Consider the following 12,103-nt stretch of genomic DNA (forward strand, 5'->3'; position numbering starts at 1 on the left):
AACCCATGGCTTGGCATGACACCTGGTAGGCTCAGGTGTTTGCAGTTTTGTGTATCTCTGCTCTAAATCCCCTCAGAAAGACCCTGGCACCAGACTTTAACTATGATCAACACCACACCTGCCTCTCTAAGTCTCTGAACCAAACTTTATCATGGACCTGGGTTCCAGCAGATGAGAAGCTGCTGTAAGTCTTAGGAGGAGTCATTGGGGATGTCTCCTCCAAGTCCACTACAACCTTTGCACAGAGAAGTTCTGAGGGTTGGTGATGTGGTTTGGTGCTTGCCTAGAATGCACAAACTACTGTGTAAATTGGATACAGGTACAAGCCTGTAGTCTCAGAACTCTAGAGGCAAGGCGTCAATTCAAAGACATCCTTAGCTATAGGGCAAGTTGAAGACCAACCTGGACTACACAAGACCCAGTTTCAAAGAATGAAATTTGAGTGCAAATCCACACCTCATAATTCTTGCTGTCAAGACGTCCAAATCTTCAAAGAAATGGATGAGAGAACTAGAGACACCCACAAGAGTGAGTAGCCAGACTGTTGCTCATCTCTCTAAGGCCAGCATCTACTTAGGCTCATAGTGCTACAGGTGTGGGAAAGTGCTCTTAAAAGTGGTTGCCTTCCCACCCAAGCCCTGAGATTGGCCACTGGGAATCAATCGCACCACTGAGAAATTTCTATCTAGGAAAGGGATAGTTGGAGTCTGACCCCCACCCCAGCTCCATGCTATTCCTAGCTACACCAGTGGTTTGCAATTTTGATTGCAGTTAGACTTCTCCATTCCAGGGTGGGGAGTTAGGTGGGTGTTATTTCACAGTGCTAATGTCCCAAGTGTCTGTTTTTAGGTCAGGTTGCTCTCAAACATTAAAGAGCAATGAACGTCAAAGAGGACTTAAGAGAGGGAAAGACAAGAGACAGTAATGAAAGAAAATGACAAGTGTTTTCTTGCTTATAGGAATCTAGATTAAATTTTATGACATTTATGTGTTTGTGTGTATGTGTGAGTGAGAGAGAGAGAGACAGAGACAGAGACAGTGAGAGAGATTGCACACAGGTGGAAGTCAGACATCAACCTGTGGGAGTAGCTATCTTCATTATGTGGGTCCTGGGGATAGGGAATTGAACTCAGGTTATCAGGTTTGGTGGAAAGCATCTTTACTTGCTGGCCCATCTTACTGGTCCAGGAAGCTACATTTAAATGAACACACACACCAGTGAACACAAACATTTAAGATGAACTTCTGGTTGAGTGTAGCAACACACACCTGTAATTGTAGCATTATGAAGCTGATTTAAAGTTTAGGTCAGAGGAGATACAAAATGAGACCCTGTCTAAAAATGTCAGTCTTGGCTTTCTGATATGTGCGGGACGGACAGATGGACAGATGGACAGATGGACAGACAGACAAAGTGATGGAACCTAGGGCTTCACACATGCTAAGCAAGTGTCCTATTACTGTCATACTAGCCTTCAAGTCATTTATTTATCAAGCTACTGAATTTCATCTGGGAAATCCTGAGGAATCCCTTATAGCACATGATCCAGTCCATCATTAGAGATTTGGTTTTAAAAAAAAAAAACTTCAATCTCTATGTTCCAGATTTTGCTTATTCTGACAGTTCTTAGAACTTTTTTTTGAGACATCACATTATGCATTCCTCACTGTCCTGGAACTAACAAGACCAGGCTGACCTTACACACACACACAAATCGACCTGCCTCTGTTGCCTGAGTGCTGAGACCAAATGCATCCAAACCTTAGATAGGCTTTTGCTATGGTCTCATTTTGTAGTCTATGTTCATCACCTGAACTCACCCTATAGCTCAGGCTCACATCCAATTCATAACAATCTTCTAGCCTCAGCCTCCTGAATGCAAGGCATGACTCCTTGTATCAGCTTGGTTCTGAGACTTTTGTTCAGTTCTGCAGTGCTTTTGAACATAAACTTCTCAATGAATTAGTTGAAACACTATCAATTTTCCAGTTATATTTAGAGAATTTCGTACTTTTTGCTGTTGTGTTAGCAATTAGTCGTATGGCCTTATGCAGGGCAAGCAGATGTGCTGTCTTTTGTCAAATCCCAGTCCTTGGGTGATCTCTTTTGTGGCAGAATTAAGATAGAGGGAACCTTACTATTACTCAAATCAATTTGCCCCCATTCAGAAATTTCTTCTCAACACTGATTTCTTAAAAAGTCTGATGAACAATTTGGTGTCATCATGTCCATTTAAATCTTATCATGCATGACTCTGTTTGGGTTTTAGCTTGGCTTACTGGAATCCATGATGAGTATTACAGTTTTTATTTAACAGTTTATTATTGTTGTACAGGACTACATAAAGCCACTTTTATGCAAGTATACAAATGCTCTCGGTGCATAGCCTACATGTCCAACTATCAGTGCATTTGTCTCCAGACAGCTCTACTTCTCACTTCAATACACAAGTTTATGTAGCTATAAAAGATCCAAAGTAGGAGAAAACTCATTATTTTCCTTTCTGAGAATGACTCACTTATGTTAGCCTGGTTGCATCCATTTTCCTGCAAGCAACTTCATTTTGCCAACATTTTATTTTTAAAGGCTATGCAAGGAACTTTGGGAAAACAGAGAATCTGTGGAATCTCCCCCACTTCCAGCATCAACCACATGTCTAAGCTGCAATCTCTATTTCTGACAAGCTGGTTGCCTGCAATTTGGAAGCTTCTGCAATGCCCTCCTGTACTCAAAGTTTGCTAGATGGCTCACAGAACTCAGGCAAACCCATTAGTGTGCATTTACCAACTGATGTACTCAAGGACACATGATGGCCAGAGGAAGGCCAGTATAAGAGGCATGCTAAGATTCACAAGGGTCCCCCAGCCAGAGTCTCTTATTTTCAAGGAGTTGAGGTACTCTACTCCCTTGGCATATGGTAGTATTCTAGTTCACAGACAAGAAAATCCTAAGCTTCATACTTGGGGTGGAGGTTCTATGAAGGCTTCTTTAGGTGGGCATGGGTGATTATACCACTGGTCACCAGTGATCCACTTGAGTTACAGTCCTTCTTCTCTCCGTGGAGGTCAAGTGGAAGTGGGACTGAAAAGTTCAACACGTGGCTGGTTCCTGTGGTAATGAGCCCTTCAGTATTGTGGTCACCCTAAGTCAAGCTGAAATGTAGCTGGACTTGCCTGCTTATCTTTGTCTTATACTTCAAAAAGGTTTCAGAAACCAAGGTCAAGTATTCTAACAGAAGATACTCCTGTTGCTCCACTGTGGATGTTACAGAGAGTCAGAGACCATTCACAAACCCTAGTTTACAAAGTGCTTGCCTAGTAATGTGGTTCAACACCCCAGAACCACATAAATCAGGCATGGTGGTACATGGCTGTAATCCCAGCACTTCAGAGGTTCAAAGTCGTTTTTGAACATAGTTGTTTCAAGGCCACATAGTTTTGTGCTACATGAGACTTTGTCTAAGAAAATAAAATCTATATATTTTTAATTTCCTACAATAGCATCTTCCTTCACCCAACTCAGGTGGTCTGGGAAGGGGTTTGCAGCTTAGAGTCACCTGGGGTGCTGACTAAAGATCCTGACTCACCAAAACCCACCCTCAGCCAATTAAGTTATAATCTTGGAGGATAAAGAATAGGTGGTTGACCTCCAAGGGGTCACACCCTCAAAAGAAAGCTTCGACTCCCTTCCCTGGGAACCATTAACAATCAGAACCTCCTCAGTTAGGGGAGGGAATTCATGAGCCCCCTTTCTCCATGTTATAATATTGACTGGCTTGATTATGTCCATTAGTGCCATGATCCAGGCCAGTGGTGTCCAGAAGAGTCTCACTGCAGTCTTCCAGACGCCCTGAGTTTTACAATGTTTTCACCCCACTTTGATGTTAGTTCCTGAGTCTTGAGGTGGTGTGTGTGTGTGTGTGTGTGTGTGTGTGTGTGTGTGTGTGTGTGTGTAGTTGTATGCTTTTAAAAAGTTTTACTGCTTGTAGTCTAAAACTCACTCCTGCTAATTATAGATTTGCAGCAGGATGCCAGTATCACCCTGGCTCAATGTTAGAACATTTGCATCACACAAGAAGCCCCCCATCCATCAGCAGTGAGCACACACTCCTGCTGTAGATGGAAACAGGGCAAGACAGTCTCCAACCCTTGCTCTTCTATCGTTTGGGAGTCCAGAACTGCACTTCAACAGGTGCCATGGTCATGGAGGCAGAGGGAGAGTAGCCTGTGCTTATGGTGGGGGTTCACAGGTCTGTATTTCCCCTCTAAACACCCATGATGACTACATAGCAAGGGGAGCTGTGAAGCCAGCTGTGGTGGCTCACTCAAAGCAGGCTCGACCTGTTCTAAGGCATCAGACTGTTAACACGTTGCTTCCTGGTAGGAGATGCTGTGCTTTACTCTGTGAGGAAAACATCTCTTAAGGCTTATTCTGACTCAGCTCCTACTTTGATCAGGGCTGACTGGCCATCATTAGTTACTCACACCTACCCAGTTCCAGAGTAGCTCTGGCCCCTAAAGTTACATAGAAAGAACAAAGTGTGGTTATGAGTTATGAGGGCTCATAACTGGAGCTGGAGAGATGGCTTAGCAGCGAAGAACACTGCCTGCTCTTCCAGAGGACCCAGGTTCAATTCCAGCACCCACATGGTGGTCACAACCATCTTCAACTCCAGTCCCAGGGAATCAACTCTACACTGTCTTCTGGCTTCAGCAAGCACTGAACACATGGTGCACAGACATACATTCTGGCAAAATATTCACATACATAAAATAAAAAAAATGAGTAAATCTTCTAAAAAAAAAAAGAAGGAGTGGGTTTGGGCAAAGAGATGGGGGAGGGGAGTTGAGTTAGATCTTCCACCAGAACAAGCTGTGTTTGGTGGGCTTAGGAGTGGATTTGGGGAAAGAGATAGGGGAGGGGAGTTGAGGTGGATCTTCCACCAGAACATTCCAGACTCTTTAGGAATAGGGACGCTGGTTCAAGTCTGACTACTTCCTGCGGGCATGGGCCGACGTGGGGAAGAGTCAGGAATTGGTGAGCTCACATTCAGCAGGAGGTGTGAGTGGAGGAGCATCTGATTAACTGTCATCCTGGAGACCTCAAGCATCTGTTTCTTGAGGAAGCAAAGAAGGCAAGTTTCTAGGAAAAAAAATAGAACATTAACATCTGCCCTAGTTGTACTGTAAAGATGAATGTACAAAGCAGAAGCACAGATAGGCCCTTTGTTGGAACATCTTAGAAAACTTGAGGGTGGAGGGTCCCAGCTGCTGGACAGACCATATATCCTGAATAGGTGCCCACTTGAGCCTGAGAGATGGTACCAGCATGGATGTTCCAGAAGCTTGGCAGCCGAGTGGGTGGTGAGGATCACAGTATGAATGGAAAAGGGACCTCAGAAAAGAGAGGTAGGGGAGATACCCGCCAATGGGGGAGTTTGGGCTGGGAGGTGGTGATTGAGGAGCTCAAAAGGGCTAAAAACTGTAGGAGAGTGTGGGGTGGCCCGGAGGTGGGTATGGGCAATGGGGAGAAGGGAGGGCCAAGATAACCTGAGTACAATGGAGAGCTTGGTGAGTGTCATTCGATGAGTCCATTGGCCTTCTCAACCTTTCTTAAGGATAAAGGGGCCAATCATTGGAGGTAATGGAATTCCTTAGATGTTCGCATATGATTGAAGTCCACCTGCCAATCCTCACCAGGTTGGTGTCCTTGAAGCTGGTGCAGAGACTGACATATATCTGGAGCGACTCATTTATGGACCTGTGAAATACTCAGGAGAGTGTGGGGGCCAAGGTGAGAGTGGCCCCCCAAAAGCTGAGAACATTGCGACCAAGCAGAGGCACAGGGCCAGCAGGTATGACCAGAAAGAGTGAGAGAAGAATCACCCTGCAAGAATGCAGGCAAGTGTTAGGGTCTGAAGTGGGAAGGAAGGGATCTGGTCCACCCCCGTAACAGAAACTGGTGAGGGAACTGAGATGTCCAAACAGAATAGGTAGCTCCCATGTCCAAAAAAAAGTCATTGGACTTAACCCACTACCTGCAGCATCACACTAGGCTCAGAGAGGGCAATGGGAGTCAGCAGTCTAGGCTGTGTCAGTTCTCTGCCAGGCTTAGGAGTTCTCAGTTGCCGGTGTTGGTGAGTCTCAACCTCCATGGTATGGCATAGAGGATGAGCCTGCATGAGTGCATTCCAATTTCCAGTGCCCAGTCTGTCGGCAGATAGGAGGTGGCCTCCTGGGCGGCTGGGGGTCAGGGCAATACTGTGACCAGTGGCCCTGCTTGCCACATTTGAAGCAATTTTTGGCAGAGTTGACTTGGACTGAGCTCCAGTGGGATGGAGCCTTGTGGCCGACTTCCCTTGTATCCCTTGTGGGGGCTGTGGGGGTCTCAGAGCAGCTGATAAGACTTGGGCTTAGAGCATATTCTGTTGCAGCCTTGTCTAACAGGTTGACTTGGCTGTCATTCTCGAGCATTAAAAACTTTAAAAGCCATTTCCACCAATTCCTGTAGATGAATTTGGGGATATTCCTCAGCCTTTTTAATTTTTTTCTAATATCTGGTGCTAAGAAATGAAATGGGTGGGAAGGCAGGAGTCTGGTGAGACCAACTATAAGAAGAAAACAGCGAAGATTTGGGGGTGTTAGGCCAGTGTGTGTAGGTTGAGACATTGGGAGATATGGGGAAGCAGTGGGAGGAGGGGAGGACAGGAAGAAGGGTAAGGAGGAGGATTTTGGTCTTAGATTTGTGGCCCCACGAGGGGCACATGGGCCACAAAAAAGAAGCCTAAGTTGTTTACACTGAGATTAGACTGGATACAAAAATCAGACAAAGGAATGAGTATGATGTCAGTACATAAACAGCTCATAGGAAAAAAATGAGTAGAGGATGACCTTTAAAACGACTGGTTGGTTTTCCTTCCACCTCCCTACCCCACCTGCTGTGTTCTGCAGTTTCCAGCTTTAAAAGATGCTTACTGCCTAATAAATGAGTTCCTGCTTGACATGACTCCCCGCTGCATCCGATTGTCTCCAGACAAGAGGAAGGCTGGAAACAGGAGAGCAGCACACTTATGTTTCCTTGGTTCCAGACCACCTCCTCAGAGGCAAGTTCCCGGTGGGGTGAGACCCCACAGCTGGCATCCAAAGTGGGGATCGAAAGTACGTTTGGCTGAGGCCAAGCAATCTTCCAGGGTGAATGAAACCCTAAGTATGGGTAATGAAATCTCTCCAAAAATCCCCAAGAGCCAGGGGAGGCCAAAAAAGGCAAAGAGGACCAGGAAGGTAAAGAGAACAAGTTACAGTCACCCCCTCCAGGCCTTGTGAGCCATGCTCCCTGAAGGAGCAGGGCCCCACACCTTACATCCTAGAAATAGGGGAATGCTCGCCATACACTACCCTTAGAAGGAGCCTACGTGACTGGGGTACCTGTGACCGGCCATCAGCCAGGAATCTGAGAGCCAATGAACCGAATTATACAGAGGCCTACATACCCAGATAGGGCCCCAAGGGAGGCAAGGCACAGAGCCCCAAGAGCAATCCCCCAGTCATTTCCCATTAATCTGGCCCCCAGCCCTAATAGGCCACAAGAATGGTACCCATGGGAGGCCAAAGACCTTAAGGAACTCCACAAGGCAGTGTCAGAGGATGGTTCAAATGCCCCTTGGTCCCAGACCCTACAACAGGATATTGCATATAATCCCTGTGTCCCCAAGGATTGGCTGGACCTGGCTAAGGCTGTCCTTTCAAGCACTCAATACATCAAATGGTGCACCCACTATAAGGAGGAATGTAGAGTCTGAGCAGAGGCCAATAGAGCTGCTTAGTACACAATCCTGATTACTTATGGGATGTTGGTGGGAACTGCTGATGGGTACCCTACAGGGGTCCAGCAGACCGCAGTCCCGACACTATACTAAGACCAGGTGAAACAGGTGGGGCTAGCGGCCCTGGGTGAGCTAGATGAGGGACCTACAGAATCCCCCATAGCCAGAGTCAGGCAGAAGCCCAATGAGACCCTAGCGGAGTTTATAGCCTGGGTTCAACAGAGCATTAATCACAAACTACCGACTGGACCCCTCTGGGACCAACTTAAAAAGTTTCTGGCTGGGCTGGAATGAATTCAGAACACCGTGCTACCTGCACAGGCATGAAAGAGGCCACCCAGGATCTTGGCACCCAACATCACCAGACCCAAACACTGGCCTTAGCATTGCAATCCAAGACGGCTGCCCTGACTGAGGATTTCTCACAGGCCCTGGCAACCCAGAGTCAGGGAACAGCAAAGCCTGTGACCCAGGGGGCCTGGTTCAAATGTGGACAGGAGGGGTATTTTAAATGAGTGTGTCCTCTGCAACAGCCTCCTGCCAGCCAACAAAGGCTTTAGGTTGGCCAGGGTAAATAAAGCCACCTACCACTCCCTTTCCTAGGTGCAGAAAGGGTATCATTGGAAAAAACACTGTGGGTCAAAATTCAACGTAGATGGGAAACCTTTAAACTAAATGGGGGCATGCTCCAGCCCCATTAGCCAAAGGAGGAATTCCCCCTGGGGAGGTAGGTGTGGTCCCCCAGAATGGCCCATGCCAACTGGACGTTCCTTTGGTCACAGTGACACCGCCCAAAGATGAGTATTGTCATAGGTGGGAGAAGGTTCTACTTCCTGGTGGATACAGATCTGTGCTCTGGAGGGAGGATTCTGGGACACGGAGTATTGGGTGTAGGTAATGCTCAATCTCTTAAAATGGTTGCTCTCCTCAAAGGGACCAGCCCGGAGGGGGAAGAGGACAAGATACATCCCCTGATGGCTGGGAATCTTATTGACAACTTATTGGGGTAGGATATGTAGTCCCAAATGGATGCAGTACTCATCACCAACCACCAAGTTTTCTATGATATTATGGAGGAAGAAGAGGCCCAAGGACGGGGATGGGGAGCAGGAGATAAAAGGAGAGGACTTCTTCACTCACTATAGAAATGACCCCCAAAATCCACTCATGTTTACCCCCAATCCTAGAGGCCACTGCCCCCCACCAGGTAACTCTTTAGGTGGAGGCTGGGTGACCAAGTATGGGTACAGCAGTAACCACTTGCTAAACCTAAATTAGAGGCAATCATGCTCTGGTTAAGGAACAATCAGATCTTGGACTTGTGCATTCTTCCTCCAAGTCCCTGGAATAACCTGTCTTTGTTATTAAAAAAAAAAACTCAGGAGCCTGGTGCATGTCACAGGACCTATGGAAAGTAAATGAGAGGATAGACCGGGTAGGCACCCCCTTGAGGGGACTGCCCTGGGTGTCAGTAATACCCACAGAATATACCCTGGTGGTGATTGATGTTAAGGACTGTTTCTGTTCTATGCCCCTCCATCCGGATGATTGTTGTGAGGGGAAGGGCCTACAGAGCCAGGTGCTAGTAAAGCCGGCCCCGAGGGAAAGTGTGGAGGGTGGAACCCAAGTTGTTTACAAAAAGATATGACTGGAGCTTCAGGTCAAGAAAATGATGTTGCCGGGCAGTGGTGGCGCACACCTTTAATCCCAATCTTGTTTTCTTTATGCTTTAAAAAGAGCTTGTTTTTAAATAAATGAATCCTTGCCTGACTTGGCTCTCTGCTGCATCTGTCTCCCGGGAAAAAGGGAGGCTGGGGAACATGGTTCCAGGTCTCCCTTCTCAGGGGATCCAAGTTCCTGGTGGGGCAGGACCTCACAGCTGGCGCTCCTAACGTGGGGCCTGTAGTACTTCACCCAAGGCCAAGTGATCTTCCAGGGTAAGTGAGACCCTCAGTATGGATAATGCAATCTCATCAAAGGAAAAGCCAGCTCTCAAGACCCTGCACTAAATGCTCAGGTCCAGGTGGCTTGAAATATATGAACTCAATTCCATCGCTACTTGGGAGACTATCATTCTCCTAGCCCACCCCCCCCCTTGGGTGACCAGTGCTAATCTCTTTTCTTGGAGCACTGGGACAGAGTGAAAAGATTGGCCACAGAAAGGAAAAAACATTTTGATATAGTACCATCATTGGGGTTCTATCCCACCATTACTGTCCTTAAGGCTATGTAAAATCCAGACTCCCTGTCCCCTCCTCCGAGTACTCATAAAAGGAAGGACAACTCTCACTCGATGGGGAAGACTGGGGAGGATAAAGAAAACAAGAGAGAGGGAGAGGGAGAATGAGCTAAGTTTGAGGAGCATGCAGATGATATGGAGGTGTGCACGATACCAGTTAAAGCAAAAGTACAAGTTTCTCCCTCTGCACCTGCTGAGCCATGCACCCCGACAGGGCAAGGCCTTCCACTGTATGCCCCTGATGTAGAGGAATGGTCTGGTCCTCACCATATATGGTCCTTAGAAGGGACCTACATGATTATGACCCCCACGGCAAGCCATTGCCTAGGGAACAAGAGGCCAGTGGTCCTGTACTTGTGGAGGCATATGCCATCCACATGGGACCCAAGGGAGGACTGGGTGCAGAGTTACGGGTACAAACTCAAACCCCCCAGGGCATTTCCTGTCAACTTGGCTCCTGGCCATAATAGACCACAGGAATGGTACCTGTGGGAGGCCAAGAACCTTAAGGAGCTCCGCAAGCCACTTGCTGAGGACAGTCTAAATTTCCCTTGGTCCCAAACCTTGTTGCAAGATTGTGGTGGTATTTTACTTGTACTGAAATGTGATTTTAATTGTTTGTTAATAAATAAAGTTGCCTGGGGGTCAGAGCTATTAGAGCCATAGCAAGTGTGTGGCGGCGGTGGCGCACGCCTTTAAGAACCTGGAGGGTGGTACATACAGGCAGTGACGAGGCAGTCACATGTTTGGGTTTACAACCAATGAGAAGGCAGAACAGCTAGACTATATAAAGACATACACACAGGAAGTAGGCCCCTTTCGCAGAGCTCTCTTGGCTGAAGAGGATCGCTGAAGCAGGAAGGGTGAGGCTCTTAGCTCTGACCTCTTGGCTTTCTTCTCTGAATCGGCTCTGTGTTTCTTATTTAATAAGAAGGTTGGTTACATCTACATTTGGCGCCCAACGTGACAAGAATCCATTAAAAAACGCTTAACTTGGCATGGCGGTAGGTCCAGTTTCCCGCCAGGGCGCCTGGCAGGTCCGGTTTCCCTCCAGGGCAACCGGCTCCCTAGCCCGGGCCCAGGTTGGCTTGGCCTCAGGCTGGACTAACCTTGAGCTACTTGCTTAAGGCTGGTGCTACAAACAACTCAGGCCTGCCCTGCCGAACAGGGCCCCTGCCTGTAAAGCCAACACACATGGCTGGAGCTTAAGGTAGCCAGAGCCAAGGCTTGAATAGGCTCAAGCGGGAACATGTGGCTGGATTCAAGCTCTTAGGCAGAACTTGTGGCTACTCTCTCTCTCTCTCTCTCTCTCTCTCTCTCTCTCTCTCTCTCTCTCTCTCTCTGGATTCACACCTCGGACACTAGGTGGCTGTTTTGAAATTCCCTTGAATTTGTACTGTTCTACGAGGACTTGGTAAGTCACTTAACATATCAGATATTTTAAAGGAAACTATTTAAAAGAGAATTTTTTTCCACATTAAAAAAAATGGGTTTTCTGTGTTCATTGGAAGAAAATTGGACTTTGTTAGCAATTTTAGGCAGTCTGACAATGGAACAGCTATATGAGAAGATTAATGTTGATCGAATTATGCATTTTATTACTATGCTTATCCTCATTTTACTATTTAAAAAGATAGTCAATTTAAGTGCCAGGGTGACAGCTTTAGAAAAGCTTGTTAAACCTGTAAAAACTCAGACAGAGGAAACTAACAGTGAAGTTGCTTCAAGATTGGATCATAGGGTTACAGAAAGAAAGCCTGTTTTCACACAGTCACCCTTAGTTTGCCCAGTAACCATACAGCAGTTGCTCGATCAAATGACTACATAAAATATTTGGACTCCAATTGAAATGTTAGATATACAAAGGTTTAAGGAGACAATAGTATCTTATGGCATGCATTCCCCATATGTAAAGCAAATGTTAAACTCTTGGTCAACATATAATAGGATTGTACCACAGGACTGGCGGGAGCTGGCACAGGCTGTTCTTGAACCCAGTCAAAGGCTTCAGTGGCTAACTTGGTTCAAGGATGAAACTAAA

This window comes from Peromyscus californicus, unplaced genomic scaffold (genome assembly GCF_007827085.1).
Source record: "Peromyscus californicus insignis strain IS unplaced genomic scaffold, ASM782708v3 Scaffold_54__1_contigs__length_277627, whole genome shotgun sequence".
In the NCBI taxonomy this organism is placed as follows: Eukaryota; Metazoa; Chordata; class Mammalia; order Rodentia; family Cricetidae; genus Peromyscus; species Peromyscus californicus.